Genomic DNA, 21,059 nt, shown 5'->3' on the forward strand with positions numbered 1-21,059 from the left:
TATTTGTGTTTGCCAAACATGCTCCTGTCCACTTCAACTTTGTGGCCCTTACCTCCAATTTTGGCACTGGTTTCTAACAGCCTGTAACTGCACCTGTGCTTCAAGGTACAGCCGATATTTAATTTGTTCAAAGATTAATAATTACAATGTCAGTTCCATGCTAGAATGCCTATTGGAAAACTGAAACAAAGTAAGGCCCAGTGTCGCCATTCGTGATTATGTTCGCGAAAAATAATAATAAAAGCAGGTTCTTTTGATGTCGACCCTTACGTAAAGGAAACGTCAAAAGTTGTTCCGGTAAGTAGCCATTTATCATAATATATGTAGCTTATAGTCTATGACTTACCTCAGTAATTGACATAAATAATTTATTCTTTAACAAGAAATTAAATATTGTTAGTTTATTATATCTGAATATATATATATAAAAAAACACACACACACAATTTGGAAATAGTGCAGTGATACAACAAATTAATCCTATAATTCCTTTTTTTACAGCTCTATAGAAGATATGCAAGGCAGGATTCCAGTACAGCGGTCCATCAATTTTAGGTACGTATTCCAAGGTATTCAAGACAGGTAAGTATTTTCTTAAACAGTTTTAGCAGAAAATATTTATTAGATTAAGTTAGTTTAATCAGAAATTTCGATGATAGTAGTAGTAGTAGTAATAGTAACTTTAGAATAGGTTTAGGTTACGTTATTTTTCTTTTCCAGAAGTTAGGATTTTGTATTTATTTATATTGTAATACTGTTCCATATATAACACTAGTACTTAGTTGATACAAATTATTGTGATGGACTGTATTTTAAAAATAGTTTAGTTAGTAAGTAGAGTTCGAACTTTTCTTTCGAAGTTAGGTTTCAGCAAAAAGGAAGATATGCTTGGTAACCTCTATAAATCAGTACTGACTATAGTAACATACTTATTTTTTATTTGTATAATGATTCTTTTAAAACATGTTAAATAATGTATTTTAATTTTCTTTACAGATTCCGAACGAATTGCAGCTGATTCCTCTCCATCCAACATGTTCCAAATATGTTACTAATATACCGTAGTACTCGTTTTCATCATGATACATTACATCAACATTGTGGCACCACACTTAAATATTATTTATAATCGCCACGTAGTCTTCATAATTCTTAGCTGCAATCGCAAGCTAACATATTCTTCATAATATACTTATTTATTAAAATTACAAGTTTGATATGGAATAGGAGGGATGTCAACGGCATTGTATTATATTTCTTAAAATAAAGGTATATTACAATAATAAGCAGTTATGGAATTCATCAAGCTCTCAATATACAAAATTATTGGTAAGGTGTTCATGCATATTCTCTGATTCAATCACTCATTACTTACTAACCATGCGGCATCCAGAAAAGGTCTGTGAGATTACCGAAATTCTGAAGTCATTTTAACTAGAATTTAGAAGGCAGTAATATGTCTTAGATCTTCACGACATTCATAATTAGTGGCATTATATTATGGGAAGAATGGACCTTCCCATATAATATTATTACTGCTGCATCATTATTTTCTATTCACGACTTTAAACACAAATATTCAAAAAATTGGCTATTTAAAGTTTAAGATTTACCTGTTTGCTTTCCACACTTATTATGCACTTTATAAAATTACCAGGTCTAAACTTACCTTCATTAAAGGTTTTGTAAATAATTATTTTCTGTAGTTTAGAAGATTAAGTATATCTTTTTTCTATTTATTTTATGTTAAAATTCATCAAACTGTTCTTGCTAATTAGTAATCTGGAAACTCTTTCTTATTCCATCAACTAACATCAGATAATCGAAATTTAAAATTAAATGTAATAAAATAATCTTTTTCTGTAGTATAGAATTGTGCTCATTAAATAAATCGCTGATCGCAGAGAAATTAAACTATTTAAAATAATTATAAAATTAATACTTGAACGAAAATGAAACAAAAACAGATTAATTATTTCTGGAACGAAAATAAACAAATACTGTAACGCTATACAAGCGGGGCGTTACAAGCCACATTGCAAAGAGCTCTCTAAATTCATTTAACAGTTTTGAAATTGTATTTTGACTGAGACCCGTTTCACTTGTAATCACTGAGGCTGAGTATCGCAGAAACCACCCAAGTAGAACGTCAAAAAACAATTCAAGTTTTACTTTGTTATCGAAAACAAAATGCCATATCGAATAGATTTCTTCCTACAGTTCCTATCTGTAGCTGAGTTCTTTACCTATTTTTTTTAAAGTACTGTAGATTGGTTGCTATTATAATTCTAAATTTGAGTTTTCTATCGAAAAATTAAATAAGTACAGTGGTACATATATTAAATATATTGAAAAGTATGTTATATTCAAAAAGAAAATACAGCAGATTTGTAAAAGTAGTGCTGTTTTTACATTTACCTTTTGTTACTTTTTATAGTCACACATTTTTAAAGAACATTGTGGAAAATGAACTTAGTACGTAATTAGAAGATATATATATATATATATATATATATATATATATATATATATATATATATATATATATATATATATATATATATATATATATATATATATATATATATATATATATATATAATTTTGTGTACATAAATTTTGCTATTTTCCGAAAATTATGTTTTGATTTCATTTTAAAAAAAACTAATGTATCTTCTGTTCATAATTAAGAAGTAAATTCCTGTTATGAACGTGTCATCCATAGCAAATGCTAATGCACAATATGAGTCTCAAAAATTTTCGATATTAAAGAGACTACATGAAAATCGAACTCATTATTTATGACGTTAAGGAAAATATACTGTATAATTCATATTTCTTCGCATTGACAAACTTCCATAAATACTCAAAGGGCCGCGATGGCTCAGTGAGAGAGTGTTCACCTCTTGTGCTTGAGGGCCTGGGTTCGATCCCAACGCCCGCCAAGTGAATTTTGTGGTGGACAAACACCGTGTGCGTGGAGTTCTCCAGTTTCCTCCCACTTTCTCCATTCCACCATTTCATTCATTTCTCATCAGCGTCTCCTTTAGCCTAGCAGGCATAACCGTGGAACGTAAAACTCAAAGATTTCATTTCATTTCATTTTTTCCATATTGTTAAGAGAACTAAATAAGCTTACCATTCCCATTTTTCCAAATATTACTATTGCCTCCGCATGTACCACAGAACTTCAAAGCTTGAACCAGATGCCATTGCAAAAGAAATTGTTGGGTCCATAAGTGGCGATAGTTCTATGTAGTCCTGTAATGCTTTTAAAGGTGTCCATGTTGACTGTCCTGTAAATTAGTTGACAACTGATTAAAATGTGTACCCTTGAAATGAGATCGTGTAAGTCTTACCGCCTAGGGGTTGGAGCTGATAACTATGACAACTGAGGGGGGAGAGTCGCGTAGCCTCTCGCGTGGGAAAATCAAGTATGAGTAATTGGTCAGGTGGAACGATCTCTAGGAAAGGAGCAAATCTTCTGATGAAAATCACGATAACAGTTCTGTACCCTTGAATTGAGTTTTACCCACGTTTTCTTCATCGTCTCCGTGGCGAAGTCGGAAGAACACGCGGCTAGTAATCATAAGGTTGGTGGTTAGTGCCCACCCGGGTACTTTTTTAGTGTTTTTTAGGCTCACCTTGATGTAAAGAAATCACACATATAGGCAATTTAACATATTTTTTGGGGAGTAACTTTGTGGTTCACTGGCGTTTTGTCGCGTCTTTGTCGCTGGTGGGCCGCTGCTAGTATAATTTTCAAAACGGAAGTGGGGTCACCACGGATCGTCACTGCGGGGTCTTCAATTTTTGGCGAGATGTCACTAATTGCCCATCGGTGGTCCACCAATGCTTACAGCATGTGGATAACATGTGTTTCCCGTATTTTTTTTTAATATCGGATGGTCCCCCAGCGGTAGTGGGACATGTGACAAATTGTGTTTTTTCTTGTTCGTAACGCAATACGCATCGTGTACAACAGTAGTTTTGCAGTGTTATTATCCTGTTTTTCGAGTGTGTGACGGTGACTCGGAAGTAGTGGGACATGTGGACATTTGTCGTCAGTTTTTTATTGGTTGTACCCGGAATATACTACGTGAAACAAACTCTTGCAATTCCAGTTGAGCGACAATTGTTGTATGGAGGAATGAGAAAATGTTCAGCACGAGCGGCATGTGGAACACAATCTTCAGTGTGGGGCCACGGTGGCTCAGTGGTAGAGCGTTCACCTCTGGTGCTTGGGGTCCCGGGTTCAAATTCTGCTCCCGCCACGTGAACTTTGTGGTGGACAAACACCATGTGCGTGGGTTTTCTCGGGGTTTTCCTGTTTCCTCCCACTTACTTCATTCCACCATTTCATTCATCTCACATCATCACCGTCTCCTTTAGCCTAACTGGCATAACCGTAGGACGTAAAACTCAAAGATTTCATTTTACAATCTTGAGTGTCTTGTATTTTCCATAGGGGATTTTCCGCTTTCTTTGAGAGCGGAAAATGGCCCCAAAAAAACCTGATGAAGAAAACAAAAACACAACCTTTAGCCTTCTCCCTTTCTGTGGTACTCCCACATACATAAAATGCACATGGGCGGAAAGCTGCATTCTTCAGAAATACATTGGTACCAAAATCATGTTCCTACCTTAATTAGGGGCTGAGCTATTGACGTTGAAAGCTCCGACGCAGCAGTTGCGTCAATGGGCGTTTAAAGGTTAAACATGATGTATTGATGATGATGATAATTATGACTGTAAAGATGATGTAGGTTGTACGGCCTTTCACTTGCAACCCGTGCCGTTTTCGATATTTTTTTCACATGACATTTCATCCTTACTTTTAGTTGTAGAATAACGTCCCAAGCGTTGTTGAATATATATTTTTCAACACCCTATATTGAGTATATATAGAGAAAGAGATATACTATATGAATATACGTAGCTTCTATTCACTGGTTTTCAAATAGAGAAAAGAGCAGGCGTCACAGTAGTAGTTGAGGATGTCCCTTATATAGCACATTTTCCATCTTTTTCTTTTTCCCATGACAACTGCCTTTAAAAATCCTAACCCTGAACGTTACCATTATGCACCCATATTGCGAAACTACGAGGCTATAGCCTATAGCGTAAGGCATAAGAAATAGGGTATATATTCGCCAACAGAACAAGCATTATTCTGAAAATACGTAATTTTTACGAAAAGACTATTACCTTTTATTAATGTTGCAAACTGTAGGTGCATACCCCGGAACTTAGGGACATTTAGTAATTTTTCTTGAGCATAGGGACGTTTAATTCGTAGGAAATGTAGGAAGATTTCGTAGGAAGATTTGGTAAATTCGTAGAAAATGTAGGTATTAAAAAAGAAAGAACTTAGTATATGAAAATAAGAGTAATTAACAGTCATATTGGTAACATTAATAATTGATTAATGTCGCCGTGTTTTATTTTATCCTGATAAACTGTTTTAATTATTATACCTGAAGTACCAACGCTTCTTTCGTTTGATTCACATTAAAACATTCGAAGGAAAGAAAGAAAAATACCGTAGAATTTGAGTTGGCTGTAACCAGGCTCGTAACCAGCTCAAAAACGTAGGGGGCCGGTTGAAGTTAGGGGGACCCGATCTAACCATTTTATATTTCATCACTATAATATAGTTAATTTCTAAGCTTATCATGAAAATTTTAGGGGGGACGGACCCCGTGTCCCCTGTAGAGCTGCGCACGAATCGAGTCGAGTCGAGATTTAAGCCTGTCTCGACTCGTCTCGAGAAAATGTTGTCTCGACTCGAAAATATGTTTCTGTCTCGACTCGAGTCTCTACTCGACATGTTCTGTCTCGACTCGACTCGAATTCGAGTCGAGACAAAATATACGAGTTAAAATATACGCACACATCAGCCAGAACATTATGACTATCTACCTAATTGTCAGTATGACCACCTTTGGCACGGATAACAAAGGCGACTCGTCTTGGCGTGCACGCAATGATCCTTGGTAGGTCGCTGGAGAGAGTTGAACCAGATGTGCACACACAGGTCACCTAATTACCGTAAATTCCGGGGAGGGGATGATGCGCTCTAACGTCACCTTCAATCACATCCCAGATGCGTTCGATTTGGATCCGACGAGTTGGAGGGCCAGCACATCACTTGGAACTTGCCCTTATGTTCCTCGAATCACCCCATTACTCCTGGCCTTGTGACATGGTGCATTATCTTGTCAAAAAATTCCACTACCGTTGGTAAACATGGTCGTCATGAACGGCTGTATGTAGTCTGCAAGCAGTGTGCGATACACCTCGGCGTCATGGTGCCTTGCTCAAGCTCCACTAGACACATGGATGCTCACGTGAATGTTCCCCAGAGCTTAATTAAGCCGCCGCCAGCTTGTCTCCGTCCCGCAGTACAGGTGTCAAGGAGCTATTCCCTTGCAACACGACGGATTCGTACCCTTCCATCGTCATGATGAAGGTATCGGGATTCATCAGACAATGCAGCGCTCTGCCACTGCGCCAAGGTTCAGTGGCGATGGTCACGTGTTCATTTCAGTCGTAGTTGCCGATGTCGTTTTGTGAACATTCGCACATTGATGAGTCGTCGGTTGCGAAGGCCCATCGTTGGGAGTGTTCGGTGCACTGTGTGTTCAGACACACTTGTACTTTGCCCAGCATTAAAGTCCGATCTTTGTTCCGCCACAGTTCGCTGCCTGCCCTGTTTTACCAGTCTGCCCAGCCTACGACGTCCGACATCAGTAAAAAGGTGGGGGGCGCCAAATGATATTTGATAGAACTTCTTTACCTGTACAAATTTGAACGGCCCGGTAAGTGTATGTATGGTAATTAACAAGCACAGAGCAGTACACACCACACGTTTAGGAAAACTTCGATAAATAAAGCACCATACAGGATATTTTGGTGCTTAAGAATGGTACTCTGATTTGAGAAGAGTTTCTTTAAGTTAACTGTCATGAAATAACAGATCAACTTTTCAGTCCGGAGTGAAGTCGCTTACTTAAGCCTTCATAAAACCATAACTTCAAACCGATTTTCTCTAACGCAGCTAAGTTGTGCTTTAATCATAAGAGAGCAGGACATGTGTTTTCTTACATCATACTCCCTCAACATCTTGAAGACAATTTCATTAATCAGAAAATGGAACGGTCTATAAACAGACTCTCCATCAAAAAGGCTAATTCTGTTATTTATAGGATTGAGTTGGTTGAATATAAGAAAATTCCTCTCACCAGAGAAGTGAAGCGCCTTCAGCAGAATCTTCGTTTGCGGTTAAGTTTCTACAAAAACAGTCGTCAAGTTCTCGCACCGAAATCTGAGTCCAGTATTCTTTAAGTTCGCACTCAGTTGAATGCAGTCAGACTGCGGTTAAAAAAAAGTATTTGAACCTCGTAAACAAGGACCCTCCTTGCTCACGTTTCAAATAAGGCTCTCACTCTAAAAATCCCTACGACTTGCTCCATTACTATGGAAACCAGGTATCGCTAGTAATCTTAAATAAACGTGGAAATGTCAATATCCATAACAGACACTGTCTCTTGTGAAAATGTTAGATGTTCCCTGCTAAGAAAGAGGGTTAATTGGTTTAAATCAGTCTGATTTAAATTACGATTTAAATCATGATTTAAATCACTTGATCTTTTAAAAAAATCGTTGATTTAAATCGAATTACGAAATAAATTAATTTAAAGTGAAAATAAGTAAAATCCTGTTTCTTTTCTGTTATTTCGATTATTAAAATTAATAATCATAATACAATGAGACTCAAATGTATAGTATAGTATCAAAACAAGTGTCATGCGGAGGATGATTAGGGAAAATCCCGTTCTGAACAGGTAACGGAGCAATCCTGCTTTATTCTTTTCGTAACATTGGGTTTGGGTTTTAAAATCGTTAACTATTCCAACGGGGAAGTCACCATTGACATTTAAGACGAAAAATCTTTTTTTGTGCGTATCTGTTTGTTTGTACACAGATAATAGGACGTATTTAGAGGGGTCCTATCCCTTCTCCAATTTTTATTTATTTTTTGTTAATTTTATAACTTTAGGCGAAATTTATGTATTTCATGTCGCAAGCTAGTTCTGAGTGTTTAAAAATAGGCTCCTGCCAAATATCAGTAGCTATTGAGAAAGAAAGTGTCATTTTGATAAACGTTGCTGTACTTTTTCCTTAATGCTTAACCTTTTAAATTCACCTAGTTTTAGGTGATAGGGTAGAATCTTCATTATTCGATTAAAAAAGTACCAATAAGGCCTTTTACTTCGTTTTCTTTAAGACTGGAGGCATTTTAGAACAGGTTACATATGCTTTTACGCCTTTCTGCGTTGAGGCATAGTGTGTGATATCATAAATTTAAAAAGATATTTTTTGTTATGCGTATTATTATTATTATTATTATTTAGCGGGTTACACTTTGCATGCAGAAGACTGAAATTTTTGACACTCGTTCAGTGCACCCCTTAATAATTTTCAGATGTTTTCAGATCTCTGCGTGGAAACAGCGAGGTCCAGAAGGCAAAAATGTTTAAAAAAGAAGGATATTTTTTTAAACAAAAATAGCTTTTTTCGTGATTTTCGTGATTTCGTGATTCAGATGGAGACGTTTGAAAGGCCGTTCCATTCTGAAGAAAATGATGTACATACTATGCTTCTAGGATAAATAGGAATGTCTCAGGAAACTGTTACCTGAGATCCTGTTTTATACGGAAATCTGGGGTATTTGGGGAATATTGTTTTTTGCGGGCTTACTTTTGCACCTACAAGATTGAAATTTTGTATATTTATTCAGTGCACTCCTCAGTATTTTTCAGATTTGTTTCAGATTTCTGCCTTAAAACAGGGGGAGGGGTCCACAGAGGTAAAAATTTAAAAAAAGGATATTTCTAACAGAAAATTCCTTTTTTCGTGATTTACCCGCCCCAGATACATGATGGAGACAAGTGAAGGGTACCGTTTGAAAATTTGTTTTATTCTGAAGAGAATAATGTACAAATCATGATCCTAGGATAAATAGGGATGTCTGAGGAAATTTTTATATTACATCTGGCTCATCTGGGGCATTGTGGGAATGTTCTTAGCTCATTGTTAAATAGTTTCCTTACCCTTACTACTCAAGATAGAAGCTTGAAATTTAGTACACCCCTTAGTATTTCCCAGTTGATTTTGAATCGGTGCATTAACAGAGGGGAGTCCAGAGGGTGATCAAAATTTAAAAAAAAATAAAAAAATCCGATTACTCTCAAAATTTCCCGCTTCAGGGACATGATAGAGAAATGTGAATGTTACCGTTCCAAAAGCTGGTCTATTCTAAAGAGAGTGATGTATGTACCATGATCCTAGGATAAATAGGGATGATGCTGTAGCTGCTTGACTGAAAGTCTATAATTTACCTTTAAAAAGAGCCATAATTTAAAAGGGTTAAAAACATTGTTTGGGATTGAATAGATTAACGATTCGGGATAATTCAAAATTCAACCGCAATACTTTCACTTAAATGGCGTAATTAGCATTTAATACTAATTCCTAATGTTTTTTCTTCAGTTCGCAACTTGTATTATACGAGGAGAAAGATTTGATTTAAATCAAAAAATCGATTTAAATAAAAAAATCAACAAAAATGATTTTTTTAAAAAAAAATCATGCTTTTTTCTCACGCTGCTAAGAAATAACATAAGAGTAATCTATTTCTCTATCTGGGGATTGATTTACCTAGCCTTAACTAGAAACAAGTCGAACTGACTCAAAATAGTTCTTAATTCCAGTCAGACATTCAGAAATAACTTCCAACAGATCCAACAGATATACTGCCTGCTTCAAAGCTTGTCATAGAAAATACTGATCCATCTTTCTCGAAGCAAAATCTTTAAGTCAGGGTTGCTACACTTGAGACAATCAATAATGCCAAACACGCGCCTGAATTACGATAGATTTTTCTAAATCATGCCAGATTCTTTACTTATCTTTCCACAGTAATTTTAAAGACAAGCCACCACTTACTTTCATTAAGAGGAGCTAACTGTATTCATGTACTTGTATTAAAGAACTAACATGACTCTTACACAAACGATAAAAATGAATTAGTAAATGGCACATCATATGTATACATTCAATTTTAGTTTAAAGATATTTGAATGTGACTTAAATTTATATTTGTAAGTTTTTAGTTTTATATCCGTATCAAAAACCCAGTTTATGATGGATCTACTGCATAAAGTAGGATCCCAAAAAAGGTCATTGGAATTTGTACCATCCTGCAGTCGAACCAGAAACTGAAACATAAAGAGTGACATTTTCCTTTTAAAGATACTTTATTAAGCTGAGTATTGTGAAAATTTATGTTAATACCTAGGTAGAACTACTAACATTATACAAGCGCAATTGCACAACTTTATGTACACATTACCAAATATTGAACTCCCTTGTGTCCATATTGTTAGCGTACGCGTCTTTGTTGCGGAAGACCCAGGTTTGATTTCCGGTGGGAACTCCTGTGGTTCTGATCCCACGTTAATTTGTAAGTTCACGTCTCACATAGCCTCGATGCTAAAACGTATACTAAACTCTAATCGAATACTAAACACAAGTATTTAAAGAAAAATGACGACGCACCAAGATGACGTAAATTTGGCTATCAAATCCATCTTATGTTTTCACAGTAATTTTAAAGACAAGCCACCACTTACTTTCATTATGAGGAGCTAACTGTATTCATGTTATTTTCCAGTAGTATTTTTTTCTAGACATCCTTTCAGAAGACAGTGATGCAAATTTCGTAACTGCGAATTCCTGTCCGAAGTCATGAAATTTTCCGATTCGACGCAAAATTTCCCACCCAATAAGATAGATATCGTAAATTTTCAATATCTAGCAATAAATAAGTTTGAAAAATATCGCTTTAGAGGTGCTATTGGTAAAGTATCGCTTTAGACGTACAGTTGAATTCACTCTCGGTGTATGAAAGGCATTATATATAATTATGCATGATAAGATCACAAACAAAATTTTAAAATATTAGGTGCACTTTCTTTTAATAAACATTATATTTTCTTTTATGGTTTGGAAGGAGATATTAAGTTCGGCAAGAAGAAAAAATATTGGCCTTAACACGATTCTTGTGTTGCTGTGCAGCGCATGTTCCTTGCCACAGAAAAGATGCAGTACATTTTGCAATTCCTTTACATTAGCTTGTTGTTTCAACTCTTTTGTGTGTTTCTGAAGTTCACTTTTACCACAAAAAAACTCAATGTTAACAGGTCTTATATAGATTTGGTTCGATTCTCAACACGGACTGCAATTACACGTTAAATTGTAGAACCGAAAGCCACTCTTTGTTAAACCTCCCTTATTACCGCTCATCGTAATAATATATATAAGTTCACCGAGAAGCAAATGTTGCATTTCTCCCTTTCATCCTAGCACGAAACAAAACTAAACACAGCTGTGACACTTAGGAGCTAATGTACTTCGAAAAGAAGTAAGCTATACTTATGTGGAAAACAACTTCATAGAGATGTGCACCAAATGATAGAAGTATGAAGTATTGTTACCACGCGGTACTACGCGGAAAACTTGGTCTATTATAATCTTTGCCTCCCTTTGTTCGCTCTTTCGTATCATGTGTATCGGATGGTTTTGATATTTCTTCTGATCATTAAAACATAGCAATAATGCCTGTGTGCGGGGAAAATACCCAAAAGCACCATATAACTGTCTTTCATTTGTTTTGGAAACAACAAATCCATTTCATGTGTGCGAGAGAAAATGAGCAGAGCAAGATCAGGTGTTTAGTCACGGTCAGTTCGCAGCAGGAGTCCATGGTTAAACAGTTGGCTCGCTATCTTTTCATATTGATGTGAAAACATACTCGCAAAACCTTACAAAAGACTGCACTTCAAAGAAAGTTTTAAGACACAGATAGTTCAATTTTCTCTTAGCATCTTTCTTCAGCAAAAGAGTCGGTTCACTGTATTCGAATAAGGGAAAGGGAGAAAGGGTGAATTTATATTTTATAGGGAAGTAACATTGTAAACAATACATATCACTTCCGACACTGTACTGAAGCATTTCTTTCAGCGGTATATCACTAGATCTATCCTGACCCTCATCCCACTTCAAGTTGTAAAGTAAAAAGGGACAGAAATATCCAAGATAACTGCGCACTTGAGTTTCAGTTCACAATAATAAAACTAGTGGGCAAGTAAACAGTCTTTTGTAAGCTAAAGAAAACGGTGATGTTGAGAATGAATGAAATGGTGGAATGAAGTAAGTGGAAGGGAACTAAAGAACCACAAGAAAGTCCACACACACGGTGTTTCTATGCCAGAAAGTCCGGTTGGTACCAGCTGGGATCGAATTAGAGTTTTCACACACCAAGGGTGAAAGCTGTGCCACTGAGTCACAGCGGCCCCGGGGCTAGGTCGAGTCCATTTTACCTTTATAGTTTCTTAGTACATAAATGTTACGATTATGAAATATATTTTCCTTAATGAGCTGCATAAAAACAAAAGCCTTCGAAATGCATTAAATAATTAGCGCGATTTGATTGTGAACTTAATAGTTTCTGTAAATTTAAAACTGATTACAAAATGAACCCGTAATTTTATTAGGTGAATATAAAATATACTCACAGCACCAAACAAAACTATTTGGAATTGTCATGAAAAGAAAGAAAGAAAAAGCAAATAGCGTTGCAAAAAGATTAGTCAGTAAGTGAAGTACATTTCGGACGTGAATTTCGGAAAATAAAAATTACTAAACCCATTTCTCCTTCAGCAGTGCGCAGAATCAATGTCTAGCGAATAAACACCTCCATGATAACAGAGAGAAGTCGGTGTTAAGTCAATAAGAAAAGAAAGCTAAATAAATTCATATTAAAAGTTATATCAGTGTGTAAATAGGAGACCCAACAAAGCTAGAAAACTTAATACACTATTACTCCTATGTATCAAGCAATCGTTCAGCTGTCATTTGAGAGGATGGAAATCCCATGCTCCTGAACAACTATGTTACTAGAGTAAAGTGAGAGTATTTATCTTAGAGTGAACTGCTTTGATGCCAAGTGGCCTAACTCCAAAATTGAAATTTTCCAGGAGTGAAAGTTGAAGTTCAATATCTCATGGACAATCCATGTTTTTTTTTATGTTGGGAACCAAAACCGTAACTACTGTATGTAGTTTATTGTTTTATGATTTAGTGTTTATAAAAATCCTTTTAAAAAATACCTATCTATAGAAGTGAAAGGTACCTATCTCTACTAGTTCTTTGCATCCAATCAGTCCATTTATTGTAATATACCATGTAAAATAGTCTCGAATCATAATATATGATGTACAACAAATGTTACATTATATATTATGGACATTACGGAAGATAGAGAAGAAATATTTGGAGAGCTTCGAAATGTGGTGTTGGAGGAAGATGGAGAAGATAAAATGGACAGAGAGAGCAATAGTGTTGCCACGAGACGAGACATTTCTCGTGTCTCGTCTCGTCTCGTCTCGTAAACGAGACGAGACACGAGACGGGACAGAACCCTTTTAGACGAGACACGAGACGAGACAGACTACTTGTCCCGTCTCGAAAACGAGACGAGACACGAGACGAGACGGGACGTCTCGTGAATTGTCTCGTCTCGTCTCGTGTCTCGAAAATGAAAACGTGGCGGGAATGGCCAAGATTGAATTTGCCAGTAGTCATATAGATTGCAAAAGAAAAATCCTATTTGTGAGAAAAGATGTTGAAAAGCCTTCATAGAAAAGTGTCCTCTGTCTATTGAATGAAACAATCGTGATACATCAAGGTCCGTCGACCCTACTGTTGCTTTCCTCTTTTAAGGTCGCGTCATAACTACCCTTCTTTGAAAACCGAAGATGCAGTAAAATTGTGAAGTCACGGCGGGAGCAGAAACAGCTTTCGCCCAAGGTCCTTGTCATTCACTCTTGCTTGTTTCTTTGATTTTTGCAGGAAAGTGAGTGATTCTTGCTTTCCTGTATTAAGAAAACATTAATTACTGTAGTGCTCGTGTTAGCCTATAAGCATGTCGAATTGTACACTAAGTACTTGTCACAATTATAGTAGAAATACTACGGGTTCCAAAGTTATTTATCATGTATTTCCTTCAGATCCTTTGCGGAAAGTTTGGCAAAAGAAATGCTGTCGGAAAGACGTCTTTAAAGTTGAAAGCGATAGCATCTATTCCGATCATTTTATTCTCGAAGCTTATGGACATAATTTAAAATGTGAACTTCTAAATATTCTACCCAAGAAAAAGTTTAAACAAGATATGCCTTCACTAAACTTACCATTACCATACGGAACCGTGTTGATGTAAATAATGAAAGAATTAAATGTACGGAAGTTAGGTGTTTAAAGAAAAAAACAAATCAGACATTGGGATGCGCCAGATGAAATAACTATTGTGACTGAAACAAAAAATAACTCTTTGTTTATTATTTTCCGTTTGTTCTGTGGAGAGTGAGGGGCATAAACCAAAAGAAGAGCTCTTCTTTTTCCGTAAAGAGAACGAAAAACTGAAGTCTAACAGTGTGTACAAAGCCAAAATAATATATTTACAAACAATTAAACAAGTTAAAACAATTGGAAAGCAAATATAATAAAGAATTAATTTCAAAGGCCAGTTCTAAAATATAATATTGTGATCGTTTCAATAAAGTGGTTAATAACCGGGTGATGATATATTACGAAAAAGTTTTATACTAGGCCAAGTATATATGCTAATAAATGGCAAGATAAAACTAAGATGGATTGATTAAGATATCATTCGTGTATTAACGCAACACGCCTCATTGATAAATTATACAATCATCTGCGGTTACAAGTTCGAATCCCCCCGTACCCAATGTGTCAACATTTCGACGTTGTATGCAAAAAATACCATTTTTTTTGTTTTTTTTTTGTATTCTTACCCCAGTTTAGAAAATTTTGACTTAGCAAGGGCGCTACTTAAAGAGTGTGGAAAAATTTTCGGTGCTTATATTTGATAAATTGAATGTTAATAGGCGCGTATGCTATGACCAAGAGGTTTATTTATTTTTAGGACCCCACAGAAATGTCCATAGATGTGTGGAAACTGCCAGTACATTATGATTTCGATAAGACTATGAAAAGTAAAAAAATTACTCTTCGAAATCATATCGAAAGTTGAAGTCTCGGGATTCAAGATAGTTGCGATTCTTTCGAAGTTCAATGGTGGCAATATGAGGCTATGTGGTGGTCTCGTTTCACCTTCTTCCAGGTGGATGGAATCAATAAAATAGTATAAAGTTATATTTCGAACATTTCACAAAAAACTGTGAATCGAAGAAAAGAAAAAGAATGTGATTGGCCGACCGTTTTATGTCCTAAGAAAGACAATTCGCTCTTGAAACTATTCGACAAGGCTAAGACATACTTCAGAATTCAGTTTTTGAATAGAAAAACACAGGAACTCCGCAGGAGGAATGTTCTTTAAGATAGTGGATGCAAAGCTATTCTTCAAGGTCTACTCAATGCTATAGTGAGTACATATTGTATCTGTATGTAGTCTTTATTTTTATGGCATTTAAAAATTTGTTTTCCTCTGCAAATCGCTACGGCGGAACATAGGCTTATTTGTCCCTGCTTCACCGCGGTGACGTCACACTACAGCTGGAGAAAGTGGCTACGCAGAAACAGGAGTTATGAAGGGACCTGTAAAAGCGCGGAACAGTAGGGTCGCCGGACCTTGGTGATACATGAGCTTCCAGGAATATCATCCTTAATGTCTTGTCCCCAATTCCCCTTGCTGTAAACTGAGGAATTCTTTTTTTTTTTCATTTCTGGCTGGAATGATGACAAACAAAATCAAAGACAGGGAAGATTTTTACAAGGTCAATAAACCGAACTACCACCACCATCTATTCAATTTGAAAACTGGGTAAGGTCTACACTCATTACAGGCTGTAGTTGAAAGTTCTGGTTGAGATGCGAAAGAGAACAGAACAGACTTGTCTTTATTCTCTGGTGGCGGTATTCTTTTTGCTATATGAACCGAAAACGGCAATTGAAGTATGTCATCTTGTCTTCTCTCTCTCTCTCTCTCTCTCTCACACACACACACATAAAAACACACTTTTACCATTTTACCAATCGCTCGCTTATTATACAGCAGTCATGTTGTAAAATTCACCTCTTCGTTTGGAAGGCGGGCGAAAGACAAAGAAAGCAAAGATATTATCGACGAACCCTTTAAATTGTTTGCTTTCAGCAAATTTATGATACTAATAATAACACTTTAGGTGAAGAGGTTTTACAGGGGGACCTTCGTTTTGTTACGCGGAAATGTTTGATCTGACCAGAGTGCGAAATTGCCCTCTGCTTCCACGTTGAGAGGAAGGGAATACTTCCCTTTCCTAGTGAATAATATTCATTAGGACCTGAATTATGTTTAGAAATGGTTTCTTGCAGAGTGTAAAGAACATTTGGTATAATATTCATGGAACTCCGTTGAAAGCAGAAAATATCATGAGAATGATCATAATTCGAACATTGAAGAACATAATTAACAGAAAAGAAATAGGATACCCAAACCATATTTTTAAACCTGCTATAAAATGTATATCCTATATTTTTACTAATTCCTTACTCCCATGAAAGTATCCTGAGGAGGATATTCTCTCCAATTTTTTCAGACTAAAATTCTTTTATCCCGTACGATTTCCCCTTGACACAATACCAAAAAACAAATGCTGTTAAAATCCATACACATGACCCTTCCGGGACTCAACTCGGGGCCTTCAAGCCGATGGTCTATCGCCGCAGACCGCTCGGCTTGGTATGAAGATGTACGTTGTATGATTGCGAATAGATCACGACAATATAAGAAACTTTAATCCAAAATGGCCACCCAAAATCAACTTTTTTTTAGACCACTAGCTAATCTGGGTGTACTGTAATTAGTTTGTTACACAAACGGGGCAACCACCACATAATATCACACACCCCGCAGTTATGGGAACAGATTTGAACCATGGAGGTGAAGACTGGCTCCAAGCATTCTTTCGTCCGATGTGTCGTTCAGCTGCCATTACTATGACACTTTAAGTAGAGCTTACTGTGCAGTAACACATAAAATTTCAATGAAATGTTTTAAATTACTCAATAAAATTATTTGATCCCGAGCTTTTTTTTTTAAAAAAAAAATAATAATTGCAACAAATCTAAACATGCTAAAATGGAAAGTAGTTTTTTGATTGGTATGGGTTAACACTGTAAAACCTAAATCAAAGTGTACACACATATCTATCTCTCTATTTATCTTTATATCTTTCCATCTCTCTCTCTCTCTCTCTCTCTATATATATATATATATATATATATATATATATATATATATATATATATATATATATATATATGACACTATAAAGCAAGGGGGATGATTGTATACGATAGTGTCGGGGATGGTGACACCTTTACATCGAACTTTGCTTGTCGTGTAAACATTATTTGACATTAGTGTCTTCATCTTCGACGTACCTATGAGTAATTTCTGTATATTCGTGTATTGAAACTGGTGAAACAAATTTCAATGTTTCAGAATATTAAAAAAAAAAAAAAAGCCAGAGTCGAGAAGCCTCAGACAACTAACAGCAGAGATATATTATCTTCTAAACTATTTGTCCTTGCCTTGTGAGCTTATTTGAATTTATTTTTAAGACCTTTAGGCAACTTTGGCCGAATGGATGATGATGGGAAAATTAGTGGAATGAAGAAAGTGGTAGGATACTAGACAACTTCGAGAAAACACAAACATTAGAAAAATGAAATGAAATCAAATGAAATCTTTGAGTTTTACGTCTCACACTTATGCCGGTTAGGCTAAAGGAGACAGTGATGATGAGTAATGAACGAGATGATGGAATGAAGAAAGTGAGAGGAAACGGGAAAACCCCGAGAAAACCCACGCACACGGTGTTTGTCCACCACAAAGTTCACTTGGCGGGGCTGGGATCGAACCCGAAACCCCAAGCACCAGAGGTGAACGCTCTACCACTGAGTCACCGCAGCCCCCACACACATTCAATGTTTGTCCACCACAAAGCTCACATGGCACTAACCAAGATCGAACCGACTACCACATACACCAGAGGTGAAGGCTTCACGGTGTAGCTACCGTGACATTTCTTGTCTTGTGTGTTCTGGATAATACTTGTAACTTAGTTGTATCTTGATTAGCATGGTGCAGCCTGCTACATTTTACTTTCGTTCCCATGGTATGATGCTATATTTTTTACGAGACAAGACGAGACAAACGAGACGAGACGAGACGAGACGAGCCACTATTCTTCGTAGAAAGGCCAATTGGATTGGACACATCTTGCGAAGAAATTGTCTTCTTAACACCGCCATAGAAGGAAAGATGGAAGGGAAGCGAGGAATAGGAAGAAGAACACAGCTGATCCAAGATTTGAAAGATAGGAGAAAATATTGGGAGTTAAAAGAGGAAGCTGAAGATCGAGAAAAGTGGAAGAACATTTCCAGGTCAAAACCTAAAATTGAGTTTAAAAAATCCTCATTAGTCCGAGGACCTGCCAAAAGGCAGAATACCTAATAATAATAATAATGGTATTAATAATAATAATAATTTATTATTATTATTATTATTATTATTATTATTATTATTATTATTATTATTATTATTATTATATTTGAAGTTAAATCAATATCACGACATTAGTTTTAATTAAGTGAATTGAGCTTAAAATTAAATCTTGATCTCGAAAGATTAAATATTAAGTTTATGCATTCTATAATTTTCTAAAGTAATAAATGCTGCAATTGGTTTCAAGGCTGTTTCTGAGTGAATACTTTCTTCAAAATAATATTAAAAATTATAGAAAGATTTTTGAGACATTCGAGATTTTCACGAGCAGTCTCGACTCGACTCGTGTCTCGACTCGAAAAATCGAGTCGAGAAATAGGTTTGACTCGACTCGTCTCGAATTTTGCAACGTGTGTCTCGACATGTCTCGACTCGAGCGCATCCCTAGTCCCCTGTGGATACATACCTGGCTGTAACAAATTTCCTCTATGTTGAGTGATATTAAAACAAAGAAGAGAAACAAAATGTAGCCAAAGCTTCTTAATTCACTTTTAGTTTTAAATTCCTCCTTAAAGATACAAGAAAGAGACTCTAGAGCTTTTGATATAACGAATCAGTACATATCTATCTACAACCGAAGCATTATAAACATACTCTTGATCTTCACGAGATTCGAACCTAGTAGTACTGGAGAAGAGCTCTATGTGAAGTGCAAGCGTGCCTGTCAATGTTAAATAAAAAGAACATAATGGACAAGAAATATCAGGATCGTAGATGAGACCGGGGCTTGTTGTGACAAAATTCATTTTTTATTTTTTTTTAAGATACAATTTTTATTAAATGTCAAAAAATTTTGTCTTAAAATAAAGTTTAGACATTAGACTATGTCCATAATTTTTTCTGCATCTATATTTTTCATTACAAGAATAATACAATAGAAAAAACAAACACAAATGTTTTGTCACAACATGCCCCTTGTTGGGGTAGGTTGTGACTTTGATCGGGTAAGTTGTGACAGAAAGAAATGTGCACGATTTCGCTTATGTAATTTTAATATAAATTGTGCTAAACATAACGAAAAAGTAATGTTCCCTAACAAAAATATTTTCTATACATAAATACACCAGTTTCAATTTTTCATTTGAATATTCTTTCTAAATTATCGTTATCGTACACAGTTATATGAGTCCACAATACTTCCTTCCTAATACTCAGTTTTATAATAGAATCACAATTCCTTTCCGAAATGACTTATGATGCAAACCTAGACTACATAGACCCACTATCATCATCCGAGTTGCAGCTGTGGCATACATAAATAGGATTACCTTCTCTGCACGCTTCGTGTGACCACTGGTTACAGTCAACACATTTAACCCACGCTTCTCTGGGTTTGGAATTAGAAAATTGTTCCAGACACACAAGACAAAAACAATCTTCACTATCGTCGTCACTATCATTTTTATGTTTTGAAATTTTCACCCCTTTTTTCATAGAGCTGTTCAAAATATTACGGCTTATACCCTTCTTAAGAGACTTTTCATGTCTTGCTCTTGCTTCTGCTTCTAATGCTTCTTTAACTGGAGTATCAGTGAGTACAGCGGACACTCGCTTCTTCCTTCCTGTCCCTGGATATAGCTTTTGGTAGCGGACGAAGGGCGTTAGGACTAACATGATGAGAATTACTGTTATTTCTAGACATTTCGTCGTGAGGCATTTTTTTGCATAGACGACAGTTGTGGTTTTTCTTTACTTGTAGAAGGTCTATTGTCAACAGTCGATAAGGTTTCAGATTCTTTACGGTTTGTTGCTGGATAAGGCTGGTTTGTTCGTTTCACAGGTAGAGCTGGGAGTTCTGAATTCACTTCTTGTGTAATGTTAGTTGGTCCTTGTTCTTCATTATGACCTGTAAAGTTCGTTGAGGATGAGGATACTGTTGAAGTTGAGTGCTGTGTTAGTGAAGTACGTCCTAGTGCTAACTTTATAATGTGGTCATCATCTTCAATGTAACGATCAGTTACCTGCGATGGCAAAAATTCATCATCTGTAAAAATGTCTCTATTAAAGGGATATATACCAGTTATTCTGAATGCATTAAGAATATTAGATGGATTTACACTAAGATGAAATGCCGTTTTCACAATAGTCGGGATGACATAGATACTAAGTGCACACCCAGGATTGTTTTTCATCCATGCATCCATTTCATTCGCAACTAACTTTTTAAATGAAGAATATACTCCTCTGTCCAGGGGTTGCAGCTTATGGGACGTGTGAGGTGGGAATGACAGGAGAACAACACAATTTTTCTTGGCATAATTGATTACCTGCACTGAGATATGAGAATCATGGTTATCAAGCAACAAAAGGACAGGATGTTGAAGAGAACTGCCTGTATGTTTCACAAAATGCTCCATGAATTGCACAAACAGGTCTCCTGTCATCCAACCTGATGGATTACTTC

General features: G+C 36.0%; 1 protein-coding gene across 1 annotated transcript in view; it reads left to right on the forward strand.

Annotated features, from left to right (window-relative positions):
• Positions 1-499: 499 nt before the first annotated feature.
• LOC145673562 (uncharacterized) overlaps positions 500-21,059 on the forward strand; it is a 97,678-nt gene continuing 77,118 nt past the window's right edge. Inside the window, exon 1 of the mRNA XM_081743387.1 lies at positions 500-555. The gene's annotated coding sequence lies outside the window, so the exon portion shown is untranslated. The remainder of the gene's footprint in view (positions 556-21,059) is intronic.

This window comes from Thermobia domestica, chromosome 16 (assembly GCF_964235325.1).
Source record: "Thermobia domestica chromosome 16, izTheDome1.hap1.1, whole genome shotgun sequence".
NCBI classification, from domain to species: domain Eukaryota; kingdom Metazoa; phylum Arthropoda; class Insecta; order Zygentoma; family Lepismatidae; genus Thermobia; species Thermobia domestica.